This window comes from Theropithecus gelada, chromosome 17, assembly GCF_003255815.1.
Source record: "Theropithecus gelada isolate Dixy chromosome 17, Tgel_1.0, whole genome shotgun sequence".
NCBI lineage: Eukaryota > Metazoa > Chordata > Mammalia > Primates > Cercopithecidae > Theropithecus > Theropithecus gelada.
This window is the reverse complement of record NC_037685.1, coordinates 65553485-65571291: the sequence shown is the minus strand read 5'-3', so window position 1 is coordinate 65571291 and position 17807 is coordinate 65553485. Positions and strand designations below refer to the sequence as shown.

The 17807-nt window shown below is 36.5% G+C and overlaps 1 non-coding gene across 1 annotated transcript; it reads left to right on the top strand.

Moving 5' to 3' along the window:
- Positions 1-6954: 6954 nt before the first annotated feature.
- LOC112611185 lies at positions 6955-7082 on the top strand. The gene has a single exon (XR_003116569.1). It is a non-coding gene; the product is annotated as a small nucleolar RNA SNORA25 (small nucleolar RNA).
- Positions 7083-17807: the final 10725 nt, after the last annotated feature.

Below are 17807 nucleotides of genomic sequence, written 5' to 3'. Positions count from 1 at the left end.
GACTACCTATGGAATACCTACTAATGCCTCGCTCCGTGCTAAGTGCTTAGCATGTTATTCTGTTTATCCTCATATCATCCTGGTGAAGTAGGTATTACTATCTCTAACTAGCACAAGGTCACGGGAGTGGTAGAAGCTGTGTGAAGCAAGGTCTCAAACTCAAGTTATCTGATTCCAAAGTCAATAATCTTGACCCCATTTTTGAATCTACTAACACTAGTTATTTATTTTGTGTTGCAGAACTCCAAGGCTTTCATCAGCATTTAAACAGAACTAAAATTATTTTACAATATTTGGGTTTGATTCTACTTCCAAATATCCTGTGGTAGTATAAGCAATTTGGTATGGTCTTCCGTATGGGCAAAATTTGATTTTGAAGATTTTTACATTTTAAGATTTTTTTTTTTTTTTTTTTTTTTTTTTGAGACGGAGTCTCGCTCTGTAGCCCAGGCTGGAGTGCAGTGGCCGGATCTCAGCTCACTGCAAGCTCCGCCTCCCGGGTTCACGCCATTCTCCGGCCTCAGCCTCCCGAGTAGCTGGGACTACAGGCGCCCGCCACCTCGCCCGGCTATTTTTTGTATTTCTTAGTAGAGACGGGGTTTCACCGTGTTAGCCAGGATGGTCTCGATCTCCTGACCTCGTGATCCGCCCATCTCGGCCTCCCAAAGTGCTGGGATTACAGGCTTGAGCCACCGCGCCCGGCCACATTTTAAGATTTTTTTAAATACAAAAATGTCAGCCTTGTTTTTGTTGTTGTTGCTGTTATTGTTGTTTGTTTTGCTTTTTTTAGAGACAAAGTGTCACTCTGTTGCCCAGGCTGGAGTGCAGTGGTGTGATCTTGGCTCACTGCTACCTCTACCTCCCAGGTTCAAGCAATTATCATGCCTCAGCTTCCTGATTAGCTGGAGGTAAAGGCATGTACCGCCACGCCCAGCTAATTTTTGTATTTTTAGTACAGACAGGGTTTCACCATTGAGGGGCAGAGTTGGTGGGATTTCCTGGGCCAGTTTGGGGACTTTGACAAAAGACCCCTGTGACTCAGGGTTTTGAGTTCTTAACCAATTGAGTGAAGGATTCAAAATTAACCACTCCAAAGGAGGACTGAAAAAAGAACCACTCTCAATGGACAAAAAGAAAGAAAGGGGAGGAGGTAACACAGGGATATAAGCCCTAGTCACCCGAGCCAGCTATGGCAACCCTTCCAAGTACCCTTCCACCACGTGGAAGTTTTCCTTTCATTTTGTTCAATACACTGCGCTGCTGCTCACTCTCCTGGTCTGTGGACCCTTTTTGAGCTGTAACACTCACCGTGAAGGTCCACAGCTTCATTCTTCGAAGTTACTGAGACCACAAACCCATCTGCAGGAAAAACTCCTGACTCATCACGTTGGCGAGGCTGGTCTTGAACTCCTGACCTCAAATGATCCACCCGCCTTGGCCTCTCAAAGTGCTGGGATTACAGTCAGCCTTGTTTTCTATGTGCTTAGAATCTAAGTTATATGGATCGTTTTTCCGGTCAAAAACAGAGAAAAGCTGTCTATACTTTAAGTACTCACTTATAATTTCCATCTTCAATTACTGACAATCCAAAGCTTGGCAAAAACCTCCTGAAGAAAATTGAGATTTCTGATGATTTTACTAACAATGACTTCGCGTATTTCTAAGCTCTGTCCATAATTATACTTAGAGCATCTAAAAACTTTAGCCTGGATTATATTATTTTGTGCCTCACAGAAATACTTTCCCAGATGTACAATTGGCTATTAAGTCTTTAAATATGTTAGAAAATATCTATTTATTCCTGATCATTATTATATTATTTATTCATTCACTTATTAATCAGTATCTCTTCTGGACACTATGTTTATTACTAAGGATATGAAGACAAAAAGAAAGTACACATAATCCTTGATCTCCATGATTTAACAAAGCAACTGGGAATAAAAGGAATAAAATAAAATAATTGTAACAAGAAATTGTGAACTTAAAATTATGTCACAAGAAACAGTTGATCTTTCCTGATGAATTGATACTTTCTTCTATTAAATAATAAAAGCTGTTAAAGTCATCATGAACACTTTTTGTCATACCTCTTTATCTGACAACCACATTTTGCGTTCAGGTGCATCAATTTCTCTTTACTTAGATATTCTTATAGAAATATTTATCATTTTAACACATCTTTCTCTTAATTTTTATTTTTTTCTTGAGGCAAAGCCTTGCTCTGTCACCCAAGCTGGAATGCCGTGGCACGATCTCGGTTCACTGCAACCTGAGGCTGATTCTCCTGCCTCAGGCTCCTGAGTAGCTGGGATTACAAGTTCCTGCCACCACGCCCAGCTAATTTTTGTATTTTTAGTAGAGATGGGGTTGCACCATGTTGGCCAGGCTGGTCTCGAACTCTTGACCTCAGGTGATCCATCCGCCTCGGCCTTCCAAAGTGCTGAGCTTACAGGCGTGAGCTTCCCAAAGTGCTGGGATCACAGGCATGAGCTACCACACCCGGCCACATCCTTCTCTTTAATATCTTGACTCTTGTCCTTTTGCCCATATTTCAATTGCTTTACAGCTTTTGGTGGCTACATTTTAAACAATTCTTCTCCCTGCCAGTCCCCCAACACTCACAGACTCGGCTGAAGCCCCTGTGTGTTCAGCCAAAGCTACAAAATGATTTTAGAACCAAGGTAGCCCCAGAACAGAAGCAGATAGAGCAGATCTCAGCCTGTCCTTGGAAACCAGTCTCTGCTGTGGAAACAGAGGGGCCATGACCCTGTTCATGTACCACAGGGTCTCACTGGACCTGAGGGGCCAAGTTCTTGCTGCATCACTGTTTTTATATTTTATTTTATTTGTTTTTATATTGGGCATTTCATCACCATACTAAAAAGACTTACTCTAGAAACACCTGAAAAAGATATAATTACGAGAATAAAATGTTTCCTTGTAGAAACATTCTGCCTTTTCAAATGTACAATACTTTTATACCCAGCTCCTCCATAAAACTGCTCCAAAATTGACCCAATACTCATCAAAAATCCATTTAAAAAGTACTTAGATTTAGTTTCTTGGAGTTCACTCCCCTTCTGCTGGTGGTTTTAGTTGTCCCATGGGATCTAAATGTTCAGGTGGTAGCCCTGGGTTTGCCATTACTTCTCTGTGTGGAAGATACAAAGAGTTTTCACTTATAAAAGGAAAAACGCCCCAGCTGGGTCCGAAATGGACTTTCAGGGTCTTGCTGTTCTCTGATCTTATGAGCTAGATGTCTATTTTCACCACAGCATTAATTTCGGACTGAGGCAGTAAAGAGAAAGCTTTTTTGCCAGGTTGTTTGTTTCTTTTTAAGTCCTGGGGCTTATAGGAAGGAGACAGGAAAGAATTAGAGGAAGACTAAGAGCTGCTTTTATGAAAGACTTCGGAGCCTGATGCCTGAGGGTACAAGAATAGTTGCCTCAGAGGTCCTGCAGTCTGACTATAGGTCAGATCAGTCTGAGGACTCTCAGGAGTAGAAAAAGCTGTGCTTGGACAAGGATGGGAGGGCGCAGCCCCAAGACCATCCCCTCCTGTAGCAATGACCATGAGGAGAGGCCTTCATCAACAGGCCTCTGTATCCTAGTCACAGAAAGCACAGGCTTTGCCATTAGAAAAACTCTACCGGTGACTCCAGGCTCCACACCACTCTACTTTAGTGGAGCGGCCAATTGCTTAACAACTCCAGACTTTCTGTTCTCTGACATATACACCAAGGGGAATAATGGCTCCTGTGTCATAAGCTCAGTATGAAGATTAATTGAGATAGGGCTTGTCAAGCTTTGATCACAATATCTGATGCAAAGCAAGTACTTAATAATTATTAACTACAAGAAACAGAAATACAAAAAAGAAAAAGAAGGAGAGCAGGAGATCCAGGGAGACTAGACCCTGCTATGAGCAGCTTTTAGAGAAAGAGAAACTTCCAGGTGACAGAAAGTGCTAAAGTCCCGTCAGGGGTTTAACAAGAAGCCATACTTAACAATACTTATATCAATACTACTGTTACTTCATGTGTACTCTCATGGAACTTGTGGATATTTGGGTTGCTTAAGATCAGTCTGAAAAGTTACTTTTCTATGTTTAAAAGAATTTAATATGGCTGATTTTAATTGGATCAAAGAATCGGTTGAATCCATTTATATATCCTCTACTTAGTATGAACTTTTATGCCTCATCTTGACCAATGAGAGTCTCCTTAGAGGTGTTGGTCCCATAAGTGACCCTTTTCTTGTAGTTGCAAATTCCAGGACCCTCTGTACAACTGTCCTGATGCACTCTTTTAGGGAATATGTATCTACCAGCCTGGTTTTGAATTGTGACTCAGAAGGTTCCCACCTTTCAACTATCCCTGGAGGTTGCATGATAGCCTTTTTTTTTTTTTTTTTTTTTTTTTTTTTTTAACTTTCAGTAATCTACTGGCTATATCTTTGGGAAAATAAAACAAAATCTAAGAAAACTTTAAACTTTCTTACAGCAACAAGCTTTAGTCTACAGCTCCCAATTTTCTAAAATCTTAAGAGCTTCATGTTATCTTTATTTCTGAGGATAATTTTTTTTAAACTTTGTACCTTCTTCAGGTTTCCAGCTTTTTCCAGGTAAAGAATGGCAAATAGGGATCAGCTTACAAGTCAACTCCAATACGTTAGGAGTTAGGCAATAGGTGCCAACCGAAAGAAAGGTTCTGAGGTTTTGATCTGAGTTCAGAGGGAACAGAGTGTGGGGACATGTGGAGGAACTAAATTGGGAACACAGGAGTCCAGGATGATGGCCCAGAAGCCACATATCTGCTGGGTGCTGCAGTGTGCTACACTGACCTACCTCCAGAAAAGCCCCACAGGAAGAACATCAACCAGCATCAACATAGCTGACTACTTTGTTGTCGTTGTTTATAAGATAATTTCAGTAGAAAGAATTCTATCTCACTGGCTTTTAGACTCATCCCAGAAAGGTATTTTGGGGGCATTTTCTATACTATAGCAAAATTTGAGTCTCTTTTAGACCTTCTGAGGCTAACCCACAGTGGTAGCATAATGACTAACTGCATAACATACCAGCCAAGCCCATGCTATTTATATCAAACATGATGGAAATTTTATTAAACTCATAAAACAACTGTACAATAAGAGGTTGTCATGATATATGAATGTTGAGACAAATAGTGCGATACAAAAAAAAAAAAAAACAAAACCTCTTCTTCTCTATCCTTGAAATTTTCCACACCTTGACCGTAGTTTCAAGGTCTTTAAGATTCTTCATGGCTGTCACTTGATGTGAAAATTACCTTTTTAAAAATAAATCTTGTCCATGGTACTGCTTTAATCTCTAACTTAATGCAAAATTATGTTACTTGGTGCATGAGACTCTCTTCACATTGTCAATGAAGAGAATTCCCCAGTGCTTAGGTTTTTCAAGAGGTACACTGCTATTTCCACATGTCAGGACTTCTAGTTAAGCAAGACAATTGAACACACAGTCTATCTCCACTGCCTTTTAAATCAAATTTAAAGTAAAAGACATAGGAAAGAAAACCCAGGAAGACAAGGAGAATAGGAACGGAGACAGAACATACAAGAGATAAAAACAAAATCGAAAAACTGGAAGATAAGATTATGAGCGGTAACTGACTTCCAATCTCAGAGAAAACTACCATCTAATTCTAAAGTGGAGGAGGCATTAATGAGAAGCAAATTGATGTTCACCTTAAAGTCCTCCAAAATGCTCTGGAAATGGCAGAAATAAGTTCTTCTAAAAGGGGAGGGACAGTGCCTGCAAACAGAAGGATAAGTTGAAGGACTGGTTACATTTGTAAAGGGAGAATTGAACTTCACTCTTGCAATCATCCTTTCCCAATATAGCTAAAGTCTGGAAGTTTACCCTGGAGAATTTAACCTGAAAGGATGTTAGGTTGCTCACAAGAGATATAGCTAAGGGCGAAGATGAGGGGCTGTATTAAAAACAAGGAAGTTATGTGAACTTTGACATACAGAACCTTGAGACATTCAGCAACCTTCATCACTCAGCTTCCAGGAAGGGAGCAGCTGGATTTTATGTCTCTAAAGCAACAAACTAAGAAAACTGATCTTCCCATGGGAAAAGACCGATAGAAACACACACATGAAGGCCTGAAACAAAATAGCTGGGCCATCACCAGTCACCCTATATTGAAGCTCAGCAGTTAACAAGGCACACCCATAAATACATTTTTATGTCTGTTTTAAATGTGATCACGAGAAAAGTCTAACATAAAGGAACAAACGGATTTGAAACAACGAAAAAGGAGAACTGCAAGACAGCAAACAGAGCAGAAAAAATCTTTTTAGAACTACACTATTCTCAGAGATGTAAGAGAAGAAATGGCATGCAGGAAGGGATGCTATTTAAAAAGAATTATTCAGACAATAGAGAATTCTTAGAAGATAAAAACAGAATGCAAAAATTTAAACAACAAAACTCAATAGAAGAGTTGAAGGCCACAATTTAATAGATATTTCAGAGAGAAAAAAAACTCACCAAGAGATACAAAATACAAGGAAAAAAGGAATGCAAAATACAAGGAAAAAAGGATCAGGACTTCCAATATTATACTAATTAAAAACACCAGAGAGAAAAGTGAAAACAGAAAGGAGGGAGTGATTAAATAAAAATCTCAAGAAAATTCCTCAGAGTGGAATAACACAAATTTCCAAATTGAGTGCTCAGAATAATAAAAGTTCTTATCTTCCTGAAAAAGCATGTCTTTATGAAATTTCATAATACTAAGGCAAAAGAAAAAGCAAAACCCTGCCAGAAAGAAAAATAATGGGTAACATACAAAGAGTCATGAATAAAAATGACATTAGGAAGTATCCCAAAAACAACAGTGGAAATTAGAAAATAGTGGTGGGAGGCCTTCAAAATTATGAGAAAAAATTATTTCTAACATGGAGATCACTTCAAAGAGGGCTGGTGGAGCTGCAAAACCAAGAGCTCTTCATGTATGACCAAATATTGAAGTTCTCCATAGGATGCCATAGTCACTCAGTAGTGCTCTATCTTCCTAAGCAGATATAAGACTTAGCCACTAATAATCATGACCTAATAACCCATGATTGGTAATGTGGGAAGTAAATGTCTCAAAGTTAAAAAAATACTATTTATAACATGGAATGGTATATCTGGGAAAACTGTCAATCAAACAAATATTCCAAAAAGTTTAGCTTTTAGGCACCTTACCTTATGGAGTTACTGGAGGAGGTACTTAATGAAAATAAGGGAGGAAACCAAGAATGCGAAAAACTGGGTTTCAGAACACAAGAAGTCTAACACAGCAGAAAGAAGGGTATTCTAGTAATGACAGCTTATAGTAAGCCAAAGGAACGGCCACTATCAATTGGTGCATATGGACCAAAGGCTCCAGGAGTTATATCTCTAAGAAAAAAGAATAAAATACATACACACACACACACACACACACATACACACCACAAATGAAGGCTGTATTACCTGTTACATTGAATCTACTGAGGGGAGAGTTACATTTCTGGCAAAGATAAATTACCCCTAGGGCATTAAGAACCAAAGCAAAAATTAAACAAAGGCAATTATCAACTGAAGGGAATTCAGCAAGCTTTACCTAAAAAAGAAAATGTAATCATGGACGTCATGTGCATGAGGAGTGACTAATAATTTTGTGGAATTTTTGACATAGCTATATTGGGAAGATAAGAGAATGCAATTACCTGGGGGAGGGGAAGAGAGTATATTTTTAAAAGCTAAATCCTTTCTAACCATATGCAGGACAAGGGGTATTGGTATTTCTTTATATTACATTCTATAGTGCATTTGTCTTTAAAATCATGTACACGTATTCATTGGACAGAAATAAAACATATCTTTCAAATTGCTGTATAAGCTATCATCCAAATAATGATCTTTTACAATAACTAACCCTAGTAGTGAGCATTTTTACATTTCTAGTTAAAATTTTCTTCCCGTTTTATTTAAAAGTTCTGCATGAGACCAAGTGCTCATTGTTGAAATTAATTTGAAAACTGAGATAATTATCAAAGGGAAAAGACTGCTTTTTTCCCCTGAAGGATAATTAAGTGCTCTGATTCTTTTATCCACTTTACCTTTGCAAAATTCATCATAGAAAAAGTAACACCATAATCTGGAAGAATAACTTCTCTTGGGAAATCTTGACTATCACAGAGTTGAGTTGCAGATTCTCAGGATAGTTGCCTGAGTATTCCTCCCTAAGAGAAAGACCTGTCCCTTGACAAACAACTTGGCACTAGAATGATAAATAAAAGCCCTCTCTTCATTAAATCCACTCTTATTTAGCAACTGAGAAGGTCAAGTAAACAAGACAGCAAGGAAAATAGGACAGACTCCTCTAAAATCATCAGGAAAGGTGGATCTTTTTAAGGATTTGTCCTCTAACTGATCCAATCATTCTTGGACAAGTGCTTGCCTCAAAAAAGAAGCCAGCTACTAAGTGGGAAAGGAAGGCTGAAAAGTGATTGCAGAACTATTTTTGTATAGGACATTACAACCTACACAGATAACCCATCTTATTCTTTACATTGACCTTGACTTTTTGGTCAGCTCAAGTAATTTTTCAATAAAAGAGTTCATATAATGTAAATCTTTGTAAAAATGAAAACAAATAAATGTTTTAACTTATTTGAACGTAAATGTGTTTTACTCTGTTTTCAAAATGCTAACCTGAGTCTGAAAACTGGTCTATGGTAAAATAATTGTTTCCATCATTTTTAGAGCAATTTTCAAAGAGGTCTCATTTCAAAGAGAAGTGTCCAATTTCTCAATTTGTTTTTTCATTAGAAAATCTCTCTAGTTACAAAAGAATATTTAATATAAATTTCTGGTGGAGAGATGTTATGTTGGTCCTCTCCCAAATTCTCTTAATAATTTTATTTTTTCATACCTCTAAAGAACTCATTAATGTAACACCCTATGGGCAATATTGAAGGCATCAAAACAATGCTTAAAGAGTCCCAGAATTTACTGTTGTCTGTTAGTTAAAAGGCGATACTAGTGATGTGTGCATGCACAATTTAAAAGACCAGTACAAAGGGTTTATCCCCACACTTTGTCCACATAAAACCAGAGCTTTGCTTTATAGCTGCAAACACTGTTTTCCAAACCCACAGGTGTCTGAGAGTTGGCCACTTAGACTTAACTCAGCCTGAAGCCTTTGTTCAAAGGGAGCTCCTTCATCTTCACAGATGCCTAATCTGTTTGCTGCTGCTGGTTCTCAGCAGTTCACAACAGGGCCACATTGTTTAAAATTGAACCTCAGAGTTCCCTTAAACTCTTTATTCTCTCCCGATTGAGGTAGCCCCATTTGCGCACGCTATCCAGAAGCCAGTGAAGTGTTCTGCCTTCACCCATCCTGTATCACCTCCATAGATGCCCAGTCAGGGCAACTGACCATGTGCCACGACTGGGGCTTTCATTCCTGTGATTTTCCGAAGCTGCGTTGGTGAAATTACACAAGAGACCAGGTCAGCAGGCTGCTTCCAACCTTTCAAGGAGCTGTTTGATTGTATCACTCCCTTCACCCTCAGCCAATTCTGGAAGTTCAGTACCATGTTGGCACCTCATTGTCATTCTTGGTGTGGGGTTTATGCTTTGTTTTTGTCAAAGGAGTGTTGCATTTTGTGCTTCAAGAGCAGACTACTTTCAGTTTCAGGTTGCCCTTAAAAATCCTTACATTGTGGGTCTTATGTGACCAACACTGATACATAATATTGGTCTTTTAAGGTTTATTGTAGATCCATTTGTAACTTAAGACATGAGCACGCCGTAGGTGTGGCAGACTTATAGGAATTTCTCAGGATGGCAGGAAACTCTCATTTTCACATGAGTACTCACATGAAACTTGCGACTTGTTCTCCTCCAGAATCTCATCCTGGCCCATGGGTGCTTTCTCCATTCTAGATCTTTTCTATTGAACAATCCCATCTAATGTATGTGTGTGTGTATGTGTTCCCATGTAACAATTTTTCCTGAAAATAAGCCATATCTAAGGTACAAATTTTTACCTTAATTATGTAAGAGTCTAAATATTTGAGTACCAGTGATAATAAGACACTTCATCACAACTTAATAATGAGTGTATTCCACTAAAACTCATGTCCACCATAACTTAAAAATTGCAAACCTCTTCCTACATTCATCTTTTGAAAAGATCTACATCATAATGTCCAATAATTTCAAAAAATATATGTGATCATCTCAAAGCTATTGCGTTTTTAAAATGCTACAGATCAACCTTGTATTTATACTGACTTATCTTGCCAGAAAGTATTATAATTCAAAATAAGACAAATAAAATTATTTTTATAACAGCTTTATTGAGATAGATACCATAAAATAGACTCATTTAGGGTACATTTTATGGTATCTAGTTTATATATTTGTGGTATTTAGATACCATAAAACGTACCCTAAAAGAGTTCATTTTACAGTATCTAAATTATCTCAATCAAGCTGTCATAAAAATGTACTCATTTAGGGTTCATGTGTAAAATTCAATAGCTTTTTATATATTCAGAGAACAACTGTACTGTGAATTTTATTAAATTTTACACATGTACTCTAAATGTACTCATGTACATGTGTAAATGAGTAAACTGTGTAGCCATCAACACAACCAATTTGAACATTTTCATCACCACCCTGCCACCAAAAAAATCATGTCCTGTGAATTGCTCTCCAATACATCCATCTCTGCTCCCTCCCCTAGCATTAAGCTACCACTAGACAACCACTAATCTACTTTATGTCTCTATGGATTTGCCTTTTCTGAACATTACACATAAATGGAGTCATATAATATGCTGTCCTCTATGCCTGACTTCTTTCACTTAGCATAATATTGTCAAGATTCATCTATGTTGTAGCAAGTGACAGAATCTCCTTTCTTTTAATGACTGAATAATATTCTATTCTATGCATATACCACATTTACATTTTATTTATGTTTTTGTCAGTTCATGAACATTTGGGCTGCCTCCTGGCTATTGTAAATAATGCTGCTATGAGCACTTGTGTACAAGTGTTTGTGTGGATATATGTCTTTATTACTCTCAGGTATATAGCTAGGAATGGAATTGCTGGATCAAATTTTAATTTTATGTTTAACTTTCTGAGGAAGTGCCAGAATGTTTTCGAAAGTCACTGCATCATTTTTTAAATCCCCACCAGCAGTTTATGAGGGTTCTGGTTTCTGTATATCCTTGCCAATATTACTTATTACATCTCTTTTTGATTATAGCCATCCTAATGGGTATGAAGCAGTATCTCATTGTGGTTTTGATGTGTGTTTTCCTAATGACAAATGATGTTGAACCTTTTTAATGACCTCATTGGTCATTTCTATATCTTCTGAGAAATCTCTATTTGCATCTTTTGCCTATTTTTAAATTTGGTGGTCTTTTTATGATTGACTTGCAGAAGTCCTTATATATTCTAGACACATGTTCCTTATTGGATATATAAATTTTAAATATTTTATTTCATTCTGTGGGTTGTCTTTTAACTTTCTGGATAGTGCCCTTTGAAGCAGAAACATTTTTAATTTTGATAAAGGCCAATTATGATGGTTATTTTTATGTGTCAGCTTGAGTGGGTTAAGGGATGCCCAGATAACTGGTATTATTTCTGGGTATGTCTGTGAGGTTGTTTTCATAAAAGATTAACTTTTGAGTAAATAAGTTTGCCCTCACCAATGTAGGTGGGAATCATCCAATCTATTGAGGGCCAGAATAGAACAAGAAGACAAAGGAAAGGAAAATTTGCTCTCCTTGCTTCTCCTGCCCTTGAATATCAGTGCACTTGGTTCTCAGGACTCTGGACTAGAACTGGGACTTACACCATTGGCTGCCTGGTTCTCAGGTATTTGGACGTGTACTGGAACTGGACCACCAGCTTTCCCAGGCTTCCAGTTTATAGATGGCAGATCATGGGACTTTTCAGCCTCCATAACTGCATGAGTCAATCCTTCATAGTGGCTCTCTTTCTGTATACACTTCTATGTCTCCTATTTTTTCTTTTTCTCGAGAGAACCTTAATGCACCAATTTATCTATGTTTTATTATTCATGCTATTTCTTTCATATGGAAGAAACCATTGACAAATTTAAGGTCATAAAGATTTATCCCTAAGTTTTCTTTTAAAGGTTTTACCTTCTACATTTAAGTCTTTGATCCTTTTTGAGTTAATTTTTGTATGTGGTGTGAGGTAAGGACCCAATATCATTCTTTTGCATGTGAATATCAATGTGTCATAGCACCCTTTGCTGAAATTAAATAACACTAAAAAATAGCATCTAATTTCCCCATAGAAACAATAGTATAAAAGATTAAAATCCTGATAAATATATGGTGTTCAAATTCACTGAGTCATCATTAACACTGGTTTAGTCACCGATTTCGTATGTTATACAGACTGTTAGTATAATTAAGCACAGATGCTTCTTAACTTATGATGGGAATTGGTCCCAATAAGCCCATGAAAATACCATGTCAAAAATGCATTTAATACACCTAACCTACCAAACATCATAGTTTAACCTAGCCTACCTTAACAATGGCCCAGACACATTAGCATACAGTTGGGAAAAATCATCTAACACAGAGTCTGTTTTATAATAAAGTCTTGACTATCTTTTGTAAATTATTCAATACTATAGTAAAAGTAGAAAACAGAATGGTTGTGTGGATACTCAAAATACAGTTTCTATTGAATGTGTATCATGGTTGCACCATTGATAAATTGTAAGTTGAACCATCCTAAGTTGTGGATATCCATATTTTTTCAAGTAAACACTGGGCAACATAGTTACCAAGCTCAAATGTCATAAACTTATCTTTAACACACAGCAGTATCATAATCTATTATGTAAAATTTCTTACATCTTCTCTTTGTATTTACTGCAACAAATTGGTTAATTAAGAAAAGATTTTTGGTGTCCAGAATGTCCAGAACACTTTGAGTGTTAATTGAGGATAAATTTAATAAAAGTCAATATTCAAAACTCTACATACATCCTCACCAGCACTTGGCATTATCACGCTTTTTCACTTTCATCATTCTCCTGGATGTGCAGTGGTATCTCTTTCTGGTACTCATTTGTATTATTTTAATGACTAATGAGGTTGAGCATCTTTTTATGTGCTTATTAATCATTTGCATATCTTGTGACATTTCTACTAAAATCTGTTACCCATTTTTGTTGCATTCTTTTCTTCTTATGATTGAGTTATCAGAACTCCGTATGCATTTGAGATATATGTCCTTTGTTACATGTGCGTATTGTGAATATTTTCTTTCTGTTGGTGGCTCGCCTTTTCATTTTCTTAATGTTGTCTTTGTTATTCAAACAGCAGACATTTTTAGTAGTGATGAAATAAGATTGAATATATATCAATAAAACAAAATTAGGTCCAGAAATAGACCCACATATTTATGATAACAAATTGTTTAAGTAACATAGGTTCTGTTTTTGTCAACATTTTATAGTTTCAAACCTGCAAAATATTATTTCAAAATAAATGATACCACAGTAAAGCCGAATCAGTTGGAAGCATTGGAAAATACTTGTGGTTCTAATAATGAGCACCGGAGCTTGCCCATGGTCAATAGATTTTTAACAATGATTTCAAGGTAACTCCATGGAGGAGGGAGGAGTAGACTTCCAACAAATGATAGTGGAACAAGTAAATAGTCATTTGGGGGAAAAATCATGTTTTAATTTTATACCATACATAAATTAGTTAATTAAGTACAGATTATAGGCCTCATCATGAAATCTAAAGCCATGAAATTCTACAAGTAAATAGGAGAAAATCTTCACCACCTTTGGGTAGGCTAAGATTTCTTAGACAGGAAACAAACAATATAAAGCAGTACATTTTTAAAACATTTCAATATTAGTCCGAAGTATGTCCATCGGGAGATGAGACGTATTTTTCATACCTATAACACGTTACATGTTCAAATGAACACTGCTCATAAAATTAGTTACCCCTTGCTGGTAGAGAAGTGGGGGGTCTACAGCACAAGGGTAAGGCACCCATATGCAGAGGGAAAGGAGATCTCTCCTCTGCCTGATACACAGAGGAGTGTTGGGCTCTCTTCGGTTTTAGTCTGCTTTTGTAACTATGTTTACTTTACCTCCTCCTTTCTCCAGGGTGATGGCTTTCTTAGGGTTGGCCCAATTTCCATTAGGTTTTAAAGAAATTCTAATTACATTTTTCAGCTGTACTTACACTGAAATCATTTTCTAGTGTGACTTCTAAGCAATGCTGTAGTTGTGAGAGAAGAGAATGTTCTTGCTAAGAGTAAAGCAGTGCAGTACAAGCAAAGAGGTGACTACTAAGGAGACACCCTATCCCGCAATTGAAGGTTACTGTTGGGGGAACATCATCATCAACACTTTCTTTCTCTTTTCCCTATATGCATTTTTAAAAGTCTTTTATTTTCAGTATAAAATCTTATGGGAATGCAGACAAGTCTTGAAAATAATCTCATAGTGTATTTCTACCTGCATGCTACATTTACCATATCTCTTTGAAATTTCAGTTGCTTTCTTCCATTCATGGGCTTTGGTAGTATTTTCCTCTTTTGCTGTGCTCAAAAGATTTCTTAATTTCCAAAACTGAATACAGTTTGTTCTCCCAGCTTTCTTCTTGCATGTCTTGATCGCTGAGGTCTGTGATCCCATTTCTTTCTGTGCTGAATTTGAATATCTCTTAGTCACTGATAATAAGCTCTCCTATCATTTTCACACTTGAAATCAATTTCTCTTAGCAGTAAACAGCAGTCCTAGTATTCTTTTTAAGTTGTAAAAAAATTTAAAAAGTTATGCTGAAGTAATCCAGCATGCAATACACAGAACTAGAGAATGAAAGAAAACCCTGGTGCAGACTGATGCAGCTAAAGCAAGATATAGCATGATCAATAAAGAACAGACAACTCCTTAATTTCCTTGTCTTCCACACAGATTTATAAAATTGAAAATTAGATTCAATAACCCATTTCCAGGGAAAACAAAAACTGCTTTGAAAGCTAACTCTACTAAGCTCTGCCTGTTACCTTTCATCTCTTTCACTAAATCTGATGCTCTTCACAGAAGCACTTTGGAGTTTTATAAATCAAAGAACCAAAAGGAAAATCTACCCTCTGAAAATTCAGCATGACTTCATACATTAGCTTTGTCACTATGCTAATAGGAAATATGTCAGCTTCTCACAGCACACATTTTACTCCTAGTGTTGTATCTGGGCAATTTTAGGAAGTATATGAACTCTTTTAGGCTTAATACTAAAGCCAAGAATATAACAGAGGCATGAAATATCCAAGAGAGAAAATAATGTACAAGAACAAAAGTAATATTGTCTTTTGAACACATTTTTAATAATTTTTTGTAATATAGTTGAAATCTTACAATAATAACTTGGGGTATATCTTAAATACTTTCAATAGATTAGAATTATGTGATAATGAGTTTTATTTGAAATAAATGAGCTGTCACTTGGGAATTGAAATATTTTATAATCCAAAGATATTTCTGAAATGTTCTTTGGTCTACATTAAAAGTGTTTATGCCTGACACTCAAGTTATTTGTGCTGTGAAGTAATGTGCAAAAATGAGATTTTGTGAAGCAAAGGGAAACAACCTGAAAGGTAACAGTTATGAACAATACTGAAACTGGAGCATCTAAGGGCTGTGAATGGTTGACTCCATAATGGTTAATAACAATTGAAAAGAAATGAACCAAAAACTAACAAACAAAACGTGAAATTTACCAAGGCCGATAAACACATATTTAGCCTCACTAGTAAATCCAGAAAACCAAATTAAAGCAACAGTGAGACGCCATTTTTCAACTATTACATTGAAATATATAGACACATCCAATAAGGATGGTTTGGGGGCTTTTACAGCAAATTGTTAATACTGGCTACCTCAGAAGAATGCAATTAGAAAAGCAATTCCCTGTTTTAAAAAAACATGTATTAGTCATATAACTTGAAAAATAGCAGTATGGTAGAAAAGTAATAGAAAACACACACGTGTACACACACATAATTCTCCATGTTGGGTTTCCTTAGGCGCTGGTATCTAAACTGTAAATTTCTGGAGTGCAATTTGGTAAATCAAATAACTTAAAAATGCACATATTCTTTGATGCACAAAAATTTACTTTTAAGAATTTATCTTACCAAAAATAATTATGATTACAGGCAGAAATAACTATGGGAGAGTTTATTGAAGAGGCTTCACAATAGTAAAATAGTGGAAATAGTATAAATGTCCAATAATAGTAAACCAATTAAATAAATTGCATGTTTTCTGTATGATACATTACTGCACAGAAATTACAAATTATGCTATAAAAGAAAATTTAATGGTGTTAGAATGTTCATTATATTATTAAATTAAGAAGTAAGTTGTAAAATAGGATTGCAGTGAACCTGTTTTTGTTTAAAATTACACAGTTATAATTTTCAATATACCATACATATGACAGCATTAGGAATTTACATCGGAATATTAACAGTGGTGATGTCATATTGTTAGGGAACGTGGAGAGTTTTAATGTATCAATGCAATCTGGACATTATTCAAATAGCAGTTAAGGTCTAAGAAAAAAACTGTGCAAGGAAGAACCAGTTTGAGTGATAAAAATATGGCAAAATTTTTCTGTCACTAATATCGGCAGAGAAAAATGAATAGACTTAAAGGAGAAAAAGGAATTATGAGAGGCAGAATTCTAAAATAACCCCCAATGAATAATGTCCTTGTATAATTCCCTCCCCTTGAATGTGGGAGAATCCTGCAACTTGCTTCTAGCAAATCGAATATGGCATAGTCACCCCCATAATTATGTTACTTTATATAAGACTTCATCTCAGTAGACTAGAGCAATGGCTTCTCTGGCTGGTTTTATAAGACCCAGCTGCCACATTGTAAGAGCTATGAACAGGCCATATGGACAATAAGTGCAGGAGCCTCTAGAACCTGAGAGGTACCCAGTTGACAGACAGCAAGAAATTGGGCCTTGGGTCCTACAACCACAAGGAACTGAATTCTTCCAACTACTTAAGCTTAGAAGACGACCTCAAATTCAATAGAGAAACACAGCTAGTCTGACACCTTGAATGCAATTTTGTGATACTCCAAACAGAGAACTCAGTTAAACTGTGCTTGACTTCTGAGCCACAGAAACCAGGAGATAATAAATATATGCTTTTTAAAATCACTAAATTTGTGATCATGCTTTTCACTGCAAAAGAAAACTAATGCAGAAACCCAAGTAAAAATTTGTTACAGAATCTTAATTTAACTCAGTAATTTATCATGCTTTAATATTAGCAAGTATATGCTCAATGTCTCGAAATGCCATGCTCCATGCTTGGCATTGATTACATAGTGTCTGCAATCAAGAAGATTATAGTTGGAGAGAAAGATGGGCAGAGAATAATCAAACATAGCGCATTATAAGTGTGATGCAAGAGTCACACACAGGACATGTAAATCACATTAGGGTGAGGTAGAATGGTGGTTAAAAGCATAGGCTTCAAATGTTGAACTCACTTGGACTTGAGTTCTAACCCAACAACTTACTAATTTTATGAACTTAGGACAGTTGCTTAAATGAAAGATGCACTTTTTTCATACATAATGGTTATATTAAGACCAACTTTGTGGAGTTATTGTGTAAACTAAATTAAATAATATATAGCTGGCCAGGTGCGGTGGCTCA